The sequence below is a fragment of the Bison bison genome, unplaced genomic scaffold (genome assembly GCF_000754665.1).
Source record: "Bison bison bison isolate TAMUID 2011002044 unplaced genomic scaffold, Bison_UMD1.0 scf7180017864325, whole genome shotgun sequence".
NCBI lineage: Eukaryota > Metazoa > Chordata > Mammalia > Artiodactyla > Bovidae > Bison > Bison bison.
In genome coordinates, this window is record NW_011494897.1 from 11390505 (window position 1) to 11401203 (window position 10699).

A 10699-nucleotide genomic window follows, 5' to 3' on the forward strand; every position below is an offset into this window, starting at 1 on the left:
CCAATATATATATTGGATATTATATGTATATTACATTGGATATTACATGTATACACACCTATAAAGGAAATTTATATTGTATTAAAATTTTTTGAATGGCCTTCAGTGGTTTTATATCTTAAAAGTATCTCCACAATATTATTTTTAATTAATAAATGGTAACTAGATACTGTTCCCATGACAAATTCTTTGTCTAATTGTTGAATGAAAGTAGAATATTAATTTGTAGACTTGTGAAGTCTAGCAATCTAACATTTTTATTAGTTAACAAAAATAAATATCGGTCTTTAGTAGGTACAGAGGTCCCTTGATGATCTCTTCCTCCTTTTGTGAACAGAAATATTGTATTTTGTTGTCTTCAAACTTTGCACAGTGGTCTTTCCTTAGAAAAAGGAAGACTTAGAGAAAAAGAACAGTTTTAAATAGAGTTATAGAAAGAATAGTTGTAAAAAAATAGATCATATTGCCCTACGGTGCTAGTAAGCAGACAGACAGTTTATTAAACGACAAGAACTGATTTTCAGTCAGTCCGGGTCTTTGTGATGTTTCAGATTTCAGAAGAAAAGATTACAGTGGAGGTTTATAATAGCTGTAAGCTTTCTATGCGGGATTCAGGAAAAAAATAATGTCCTAGAGAATATTCCAAATATATAGTAATGAGCTCTTAAATGTGCCTATAGGAATCATAAATTGTTTGACTCTACAGAATAATTGTAATATCTGTGTCAAATAGAAACTAACATTTTAAATTGCTTCCTTGGTATTCAGTTCAGTTCAGTTCAGTCGTTCAGTCATGTCCGACTCTTTGTGACCCCATGAATTGCAGCACGCCAGGCCTCTCTGTCCATCAACAACTCCCAGAGTTCACCCAAACTCAAGTGCATGGAGTCAGTGATGCCATTCAGCCATCTCATCCTCTGTCGTCTCCTTTTCCTCCTGCTCCCAATCCTCCCAGCATCAGGGTCTTTTCCAATGAGTCAACTCTTCGAATGAAGTGGCCAAAGTATTGGAGTTTCAGCTTCAGCATCTGTCCTTCCAATGAACACCCAGAACTGAGCCCCTTTAGGATGGACAGGTTGGATCTCCTTGCAGTCCAAGGGACTCTTAAGAGTCTTTTCTAACACCACAGTTCAAAAGCATCAATTCTTCGGTGCTCAGCTTTCTTCACAGTCCACTCTCACCTCCATACATAACCATTGGAAAAACCATAGCCTTGACTAGATGGACCTTTGTTAGCAATGTAATGTCTCTGCTTTTTAATATGCTATCTAGGTATTAGAAAAATACAACCAAAAGTTACAGCTAGACCATCGAAAAAGCAAGAGAGTTCCAGAAAAACATCTATTTCTGCTTCATTGACTATGCCAAATGAAGACTATGCCAGTTTATTGTGTGGATCACAATGAACTGCAGAAAATTCTGAAAGAGATGTGAATACAGACCACACCTGATCTGCCTCTTGAGAAACTTATATGCAGGTCAGGAAGCAATAGTTAGAACTGGACATGGAACAACAGACTGGTTCTAAATAGAAAAAGGAGTACGTCAAGGCTGTATATTGTCTCCCTTCTTATTTAACTTATATGCAGAGTCCATCGTGAGAAATGCTGGGCTGGAAGAAGCACAAGCTGGAGTCAAGATTGCCAGGAGAAATATCAATAATCTCAGATATTCAGATGACACCACCCTTATGGCAGAAAGTGAAGAGGAACTAAAGGGCCTCTTGATGAAAGTGAAAGAGGAGAGCGAAAAATTTGGCTTAAAGCTCAACATTCAGAAAACTAAGATCATGGCATCTGGTCCCATCATTTCATGGGAAATAGACAGGGAAACGGTGAAAACACTGTTCAGACTTTATTTTGGGGGGCTCCAAAATCACTGCAGATGGTGACTGCAGCCATGAAATTAAAAGACGCTTACTCCTTGGAAGGAAAGTTATGACCAACCTAGATAGCATATTAAAAAGCAGAGACATTACTTTGACAACAAAGGTCTGTCTAGTTATAGCTATGGTTTTCCCAGTGGTCGTGTATCGATGTGAGAGTTGGACTGTGAAGAAAGCTGAGCACCGAAGAACTGTTGCTTTTGAACTGTGGTGTTGGAGAAGACTCTTGAGAGTCCCTTGGACTGCAAGGATTTCCAGTCAGTCCATTCTAAAGGAGATGAGTCCTGGATATTCTTTGGAAGGACTGATGCTAAAGCTGAAACTCCCAAACTTTGTCCACCTCATGCGAAGAGTTGACTCATTAGAAAAGACTCTGATGCTGGGAGGGATTGGGGGCAGGAGGAGAAGTGGATGACAGAGGATGAGATGGTTGGATGGCATCACCGACTCAATGGACGTGAGTTTGTGTGGATTCTGGGAGTTGGTGATGAACAGGGGGGCCTGGCGTACTGCAATTCATGGGTTCACAAAGAGTTGGACACGACTGAGTGACTGAAATGAACTGAGGTAATACCTCACATCAGTCAAAATGGCCATCATTAAATAGTCTGTGAATAACAAATGCTAGACAGGGAGTAGAGAAAAGGGATGTTTTCTAAACAGTCGGAATGTAAATTGGTACAACCACCAAGGGAAACAGTATGGAAGTTCCTCAAAAAACTGAAAAGAGAATTATCATATGATCCAGCAATACCATTCCTGGGCATCTATTCAGACAAAAGTAGAATTCAGATGATATAAGCACCCTTATGTTTATAGTAGCACAATTCACAATAGTCAAGACAGGGAACTTAAATGTCTAAATGTCTACTGAGATGAATGGATAAAGAAAAATAGGGTGTGCATACATACTCAGTCCAAAAAAAAAAAAAAAAGAAATAATGGCTTTTCTAGCAACAGAGATGGAACTTGATATTATAATATTAAGTAAAGTAAGTCAAGAGAAAGACATGATATCATGTATACATAGAATCTAAAATACTACACAAATGAACCTACCTAAAAAACAGAAACAGACTCACGGAGATAGAGAACAGACTTGTGGTTGCCAGGGGGACAGATGTAGTGAGAAGTTGAGATTGGCAGATGCAAACTACCATGTAGAGAATGAATAAATACAAGTTTCTATTGTATAACACAAGGAACTGTATTCAATATCCTGTGATAAAGAGTCATAGAAAACAATATTTAAAAGACCCAGAGGGATGGTACCAGGAGGGAAGTGGGAGGGGGTTCAGGATGGGGAACACGTGTACACCCGTGGCGGATTCCTGTTGATGTATGCCAAAACCAATACAATATTGTAAAGTAATTAGCCTCCAATTAAAATAAATAAATTTAAATTAAAAAGACTGTGTATATATAAATATATATGTGTAACTGAATCACTTTTCTGTCAGCAGAAATGAACACAACATTGTAAATCAACTGTACTTCAATACATTTTTTTAAGTTACACTTTTAGCAAAAAAAGGAGAATGACACAGAATCAAAATAACCTTATTTTATTTTAACATATTAATTGACATGGATTAACTCACTGATTAAGCATATTTTCATTATTCACTATCTGTTGATTACTATTAGGTAACTCATCTACTCAACGGCTTACATGAAAGGAAATCTAGACCTGCCATGAATCCTGAGATCAATTCCTGACCACAAAGACTACTAGATGGTATCAGACCTGCAGATTCCAAAGACAAATAGAATATTAAGCACAAAACAGTAGACCAGAGATCAAATTGTCAACATCCATTTGATCATAGAAAAAGTAAGAGAATTCCATAAAAATATATGTTTCTGCTTCATTGACTATGTCAAAGCCTTTGACTCTGTGCATCACAACTATCTCTGGAAAATTCTTAAGGAGATGGAAATAACAGACCACCTTATCAGACTCTGTCAGGTTAAGAAACCTGTAAGCAGGTCAAGAAGCAACAGTTAGAACTGGACATGGAACAACAGACTGGCTCCAAATTGGCAAAGAAGTACATCAAGGCTGTTTATCGTCACCTTGTTAACTTAACTAATGTGCAGAGTACATCATGCAAAATGCCAAGCACAAGCTGGAATCAAGATTGCCAGGAGAAATATCAATAACCTCAGATATCCAGATGTTATTTTGGGGGGCTCCAAAATCACCTCAGACAGTGACTGCAGACATGAAATTAAAAGAAGCTTGCTCCTTGAAAGAAAAACTATGATTAGCCTAGACATGTTAAAAAGCAGAGACATTACTTTGCCAACAAAGGTTCATTTAGTCAAAGCTATGGTTTTTCCAGTAGTCATGTATGGATGTGAGAGTTGGATCATAAATAAGGCAGAAGGCTGAACACTGACACTTTTGAACTCTGGTGTTGAAGAAGACTCTTGAGTGTCCTTTGGACTGTAAGGAGATGAAACCAGTCAATCCTAAAGGAAATCAGTCCTGAACATTCATTGGAAGGACAGATGCTGAAGCTGAAGCTCCAATACTTTGGCCACCTGATGCGAAGAGCTACTACAAAAGACCCTGGTGCTAAGAAAGGCAGGAGGAAAAGGGAACACAGAGGATGAGATGGTTGAATGGCATCACCAACTCAATGGACATGAGTTTGAGTATCCTTCGGGAGATGATGAAGGACAGGGAAGCCTGGTATGTTGCAGTCCATGGGGTCGCAAAGTGTCAGACACGACTGAGCAACTGAACAACAATGACAAAAAGTAAACATTAAATTTCAGTGGAACTTCACATGATGAAGCATATACTAAATAAACATAAGCTGCTTGACCTGCATTATTTCACCCATTGGTTATCATAATTAAATTTTCAGCAAAAAAAAAAAAAATTTGATTTATATGTCCCTTCCTATCTAGACATGTTTATTCCACAGATGGTTAATTCATTCAAGATGGGATTGTCCTTTCCTGATATTTTTGAATCTGAAACATCTTTCCTGTAGTTGATTCTATTGTACATAGAACAAAGGAGAAAAAAAATTATAACAGCTATCTCTTTATAGATTTTGCAAGCAAGGAAACAATAGAGGGACACCTTTAAAGTGATGAAGGAAAGAAAAAAGCTATCAATTTAGAAATTAAATATAAATTAAAAAGATTCTCTCTTACAAATGCAAAAAAATTAGAGAATTCATTGACCACAGACTATTCCGAATTTGCTTGAAAATGCTTCAGGGAGAAGGAATTTAATGTGGATTAAAAATTGAATCTATACAGAGGAACAAAGAGGGTTGGATATTGAATTTTGAAAAATGATAAAGTATCATTTTTTTCTAATTTTAATTGCTCAAAAAAGAAAAAACAATTTAAAGCTAAGATAATAAAAGTGTTGTTTATTAATAAAATTTAGAAAAGATAAATGTGTGACAGTGATGACCCTAGATATGATGCTGAGTTTGCATAATATTATTTGAAGATACAGAGATCAGAGAGTTGTTTGCCACATGAAGAACAAAATGTAATAAAGCAAATAAATTAAATGAATATTTGTTTGAATGCATAATATTACTATTTTCTACAGGGCTGGCATATTAAAAGCATAGCTTATACTAAAATGAACCAATAAATTTATTTTAATAGCAAGCTATACAATACCATGACTATTTCTACACAGTAAGTTGTCAAAATCATCACTTTAGGAACTCAGTTTCAGCTTGATCTAATACTCTATAGTAGAGAAATGCTGGCATCTGCAATAGAATAAAGAATCATATTTTCCTCAACTCACTAAATTAAAATATTATATATTTTCCTTATTGTTTTGTTTTTGCCTGTATAAGATTTTTTTTGGTACAATGTTGTAACTAATATCACTGAAGTTAAGGATTACCTTTTATTTTATTGTGTAGATTTCCTTGTGTACTAAATGATGATACATCAAATCTGAGAAGCAAGGAAAACAGCTGTATCTTTCTCTCATAAGAACAACATTATATCCATAAAATTTTAATTCCTTATATGCAAAATCAATGCCTTACATGAATAACATGGGACTTCACTAGTTTTCACAAAAAATATACTGATTAAGAATTAATTGGAACTTAATAAGACAAAAGTAAAAGAAAATCTGTTTCTGTGGACCCTTGAGATGATCCATTTAAAATGAGAATCTTCTGTCATCCAGCTTGAATATTCAGTCACTTGTTATGATTGGTAGCAATTTTGTTCATTTCAAGGTATATTAATTACTTCACACAGAAAATTGAGAATATTATCTCCAAATTCATATCAAAGATTAAAACCCAGGGTTTAAACATCACCAATATAATTTCTATGAGGATTACATAGCAATTAAGTTGCATTCTTAGCAAGTAGAGATGAATTTATATTCATTCTTTCTGTTTTCCATTCTGAGACCAACACATTATATCATTTGGTGTTATATAAATGTCAAGTATTGTATTTCTGCAAAGTTTTGTTTTGTTTTTTGCTATTATCTGTGTCTGTCCTTCTAGACATTTTTAAACATCATGTTGTAAAAGTGTATCTGTTCACAAAAATGCAAGGTATGTTTGAAATGAATAGTCTTTGAACAGTTTTTTAAAATGGCAAATGTTTGTTTAACTCATACCCAATTTTTCTCCCTGTATGTACATGGTTGACATGAAATATTTCATACATTTGACACACTAACAATGGTAAATCCTCAAGACATACTATGCCATCCAGGAATCCAATATAGATTTTATATCTTATTTATAAATCCAAAACACTAAAATTTATTGTAACAGTCCATAAAGCAAATAAATATTCATAAATTCACTACTTAAAGAGCCATTCTTTTGAATATCTTAGTTGTTATCTGTATTGTATTGTCAAGTGTGTCCTTACAATGAGATCGTTAGCTATATTTTGGAATGATGACCATTTAATGTATGAACATACTTCCTTCTCTAAAAGTTAGGTGCACTCAGAAAGTGCTAAGAAATAGAGTAAATTAAACATAAGAAATGAGTATGTAAAATATGCTGGATGGAAGAAATTCCTGTTATTGATTTTGCAGTGTTCACTGTGGCACTAAACATCTTAAAAATAAATCAGTGCTGGATGGTCCAGATCTAAAGGGGATACGCTCAAATTTTTTGGCGCTCTTAGCCAAAACAGGGGAGTCTTGAGCCTGAAAAAAAAAATGCTTTTATTAAATATTTACTGAAGGTTTAGTATATGATTGGCATTATAGTTAGTGAGCAAAACATGATATAGTCTTTTTCTTTTCATGGAGCTGTAGACTAACAGAAGAAATAGACGTTTGTGTCAAATATCACACAACCACTTCCATTAACTGATTCCTTTGACAAACACTTCACTGAATGTTCAGTATGTCAGGCACAATCAAGGTGCTTCAGATGAAGTTGTGAAGCAACACAGACACAAGTTTACCTGTTATCATGAAACTTATATTCTAGGTGTAATGTCCCAAGACTGAAATAACTAAAATACATAAAATATGTGGTGATAAGGGATAAGGGGGTGAAGGAGGACAGTGAAAGAGCCAGCTTAAAACTAAATATTACAAAATCTAAGATCATGGCATCCGGCCCCATTACTTCATGGCAAATAGATGTGGAGAAGGTGGAATTAGTAACAGATTTCCTCTTCTTGAGCTCTAAGATCACTGCGGATGGTGACTGAAGCCATAAGATCAGAAGATGTTTGCTTCCTGGCAGGACAGCTATGAAGAATGGGATCATAAAGGAGGTGGAGCGATGAAGAATTGATACCTTCCAACAATGGTGCTGGAGAAGACTTGTGAAGAGTCCCTCGGACAGCAAGGAAATTGGAATCAGTCAATCTTAAGGGAAATCGATGCTGAATACTCATTGAAAGGACTAATGCCGAAGTTGAAAATCCAGTATTTTAGTCATCTAATGTAAACAGCTGGCTCATTGGAAAAGTCCCTGATGCTTGGAAAGATTTAGAGCAGAAGGAGAAGAGGGTGTCAGAGGATGAGATGGCTGGATGGCATCACTGATGCAATGGACATGAATTTGGGCAAACTTCAGGAGATGGTCAGGGACAGAGAGACCCGGCATGCTGCAGTCCATGGGGTCACAAAGAGTCCTACACAACTGAGCCACCGAACAGCAACAAGAGATAAGAAAAATAAAGGAGGGGAGGGGGATAAGATGTGAAAAATATCAACTCCAAGTATAACCTAATTGTGATTTTCCTGGTAGACTCCCCTGATATAGTCACTACTGAGCTAGAATTTATGTGCTAATCCTTTACATGAGTAATTGGGATCACCAGGCAAAGGAGGACTAGGAGGACTAGTGAAAATCCTTAGGCTAGGAGGACTGCATGTTAAAATGTCATGTGGCAGAAGATACCACTGCTCAGAAGTAATATCCTTGTGCTTGGGTAAGGAATGAGAATTTCATTGTCTGGTTCTGATGTAAGCCTTTGAATCACCCACAGTCTATGCTTGTCATTTCTGTGTGGTATGCGGGTCTACATCAGACAGGTCTTATGACTGATTTTCCATAACTGGAGAAGGCAATGGCACCCCACTCCAGTACTCTTGCCTGGAAAATTCCATGGACGGAGGAGCCTGGTAGGCTGCAGTCCATGGGATCACTAGGAGTCGGACACGACTGAGTGACTTCGCTTTCACTTTTCACTTTCATGCATTGGAGAAGGAAATGGCAACCCACTCCAGTGTTCTTTCCTAGAGAGTCCCAGGGATGGGGGAGCCCGATGGGCTGCCGTCTCTGGGGTCGCGCAGACTCGGACACGACTGAGGCAACTTAGCAGCAGCAGCTTCCATAACTAGCATAAGTAACACAGTTGATGCTCTTTGTGTCCCAGTTCGCTACTCTGTTGCAGTTGCTCTTGTTTTCTAAATCTTAAAGAGGCCAGGCGCTAGAGTTAGACTGGGTGTGAGATCTCTGTGTAACATTCATTAGCCATGTGTCTTCGACAAGTGATTGAGTGTTTCAGAGGCTCATTTTCTTAACCTATGGTGGAGAGATTTGACAGAATGTGGTCCACTGGAGAAGGGAATGGCAAACCACTTCAGTATTCTTGCCTTGAGAACCCCATGAACAGTATGAAAAGGTAAAATGATAGGATACTGAAAGAGAAACTCCCCAGGTCAGTAGGTACCCAATATGCTACTGGAGATCAGTGGAGAAATAACTCCAGAAAGAATGAAGGGATGGAGCCAAAGCAAAAACAATACCCACTTGTGGATGTGACTGGTGATAGAAGTAAGGTCCGATGCTGTAAAGAGCAATATTGCATAGGAACCTGGAATGTCAGGTCCATGAATCAAGGCAAATTGGAAGTGGTCAAACAAGAGAAGCAAGAGTGAATGTCGACATTCTAGGAATCAGCAAACTGAAATGGACTGGAATGGGTGAATTTAACTCAGATGATCTACTACTGTGGGCAGGAATCCATCAGAAGAAATGGAGTGGCCATCATGGTCAACAAAAGAGTCCAAAATGCAGTACTTGGATGCAATCTCAAAAACGACAGAATGATCTCTGTTCATTTCCAAGGCAAACCATTCAATATCACAGTAATCCAAGTCTATGTCCCAACCAGTAACACTGAAGAAGCTGAAGTTGAACGGTTCTGTGAAGACCTACAAGATCTTTTAGAACTAACACCCAAAAAAGATGTCATTTTCATTATAGGGGACTGGAATGCAAAAGTAGGAAGTTAAGAAACACCTGGAGTAACAGGCAAATTTGACCTTGGAATATGGAATGAAGCACGGCAAAGACTAATAGAGTTTTGCCAAGAAAATGCACTGGTCATGACAAACACCATCTTCCAACAACACAAGAGAAGACTCTATACGTGGACATCACCAGATGGTCAACACTGAAATCAGATTAATTATATACTTTCAGGCAAAGATGGAGAAGCTCTATACAGTCAACAAAAACAAGACCAGGAGCTGACTGTGGCTCAGATCATGAACTCCTTATTGCCAAATTCAGACTGAAATTGAAGAAAGTAGGGAAAACCACTAGATCATTCAGGTATGACCTAAATCAAATCCCTTATGATTATACAGTGGAAGTGAGACATATATTCAAGGGATTAGATCTGATAGATAGAGTGCCTGATGAACTATGGAATGAGGTTCGTGACATTGTACAGGAGACAGGGATCAAGACCATTCCCATAGAAAAGGAATGCAAAAAAGCAAAATGGCTGTCTGAGGAGGGCTTACAAATAGCTGGGAAGGAAGAGAAGCAAAAAGCAAAGGAGAAAAGGAAAGATATAAACATTTGAAAGAATAGCAAGAAGAGATAAAAAAGCCTTCTTCAGCGATCAATGCAAAGAAATAGAGGAAAACAACAGAATGGGAAAGACTAGGGATCTCTTCAAGAAAAGCAGAGATACCAAAGGAACATTTCATGCAAAGATGAGCTCGATAAAGGACAGAAATGGTATGGACCTAACAGAAGAAGAAGATATTAAGAAGAGATGGCAAGAATACACAGAAGAACTGTACAAAAAAGATCTTCACGACCCAGATAATCATGATGGTATGATCACTGACCTAGAGCCAGATAAACTGGAATGTGAAGTCAAGTGGGCCTTAGAAAGCATCACTACGAACAAAGCTAGTGGAGGTGATGGAATTCCAGTTGAGCTATTTCAAATCCTGAAAGATGATGCTGTGAAAGTGCTGCACTCAATATGCCAGCAAATTTGGAAAACTCAGCAGTGGCCACAGGACTGGAAAAGGTCAGTTTTCATTCCAATCCCAAAGAAAGGCAATGCCAAAGAATG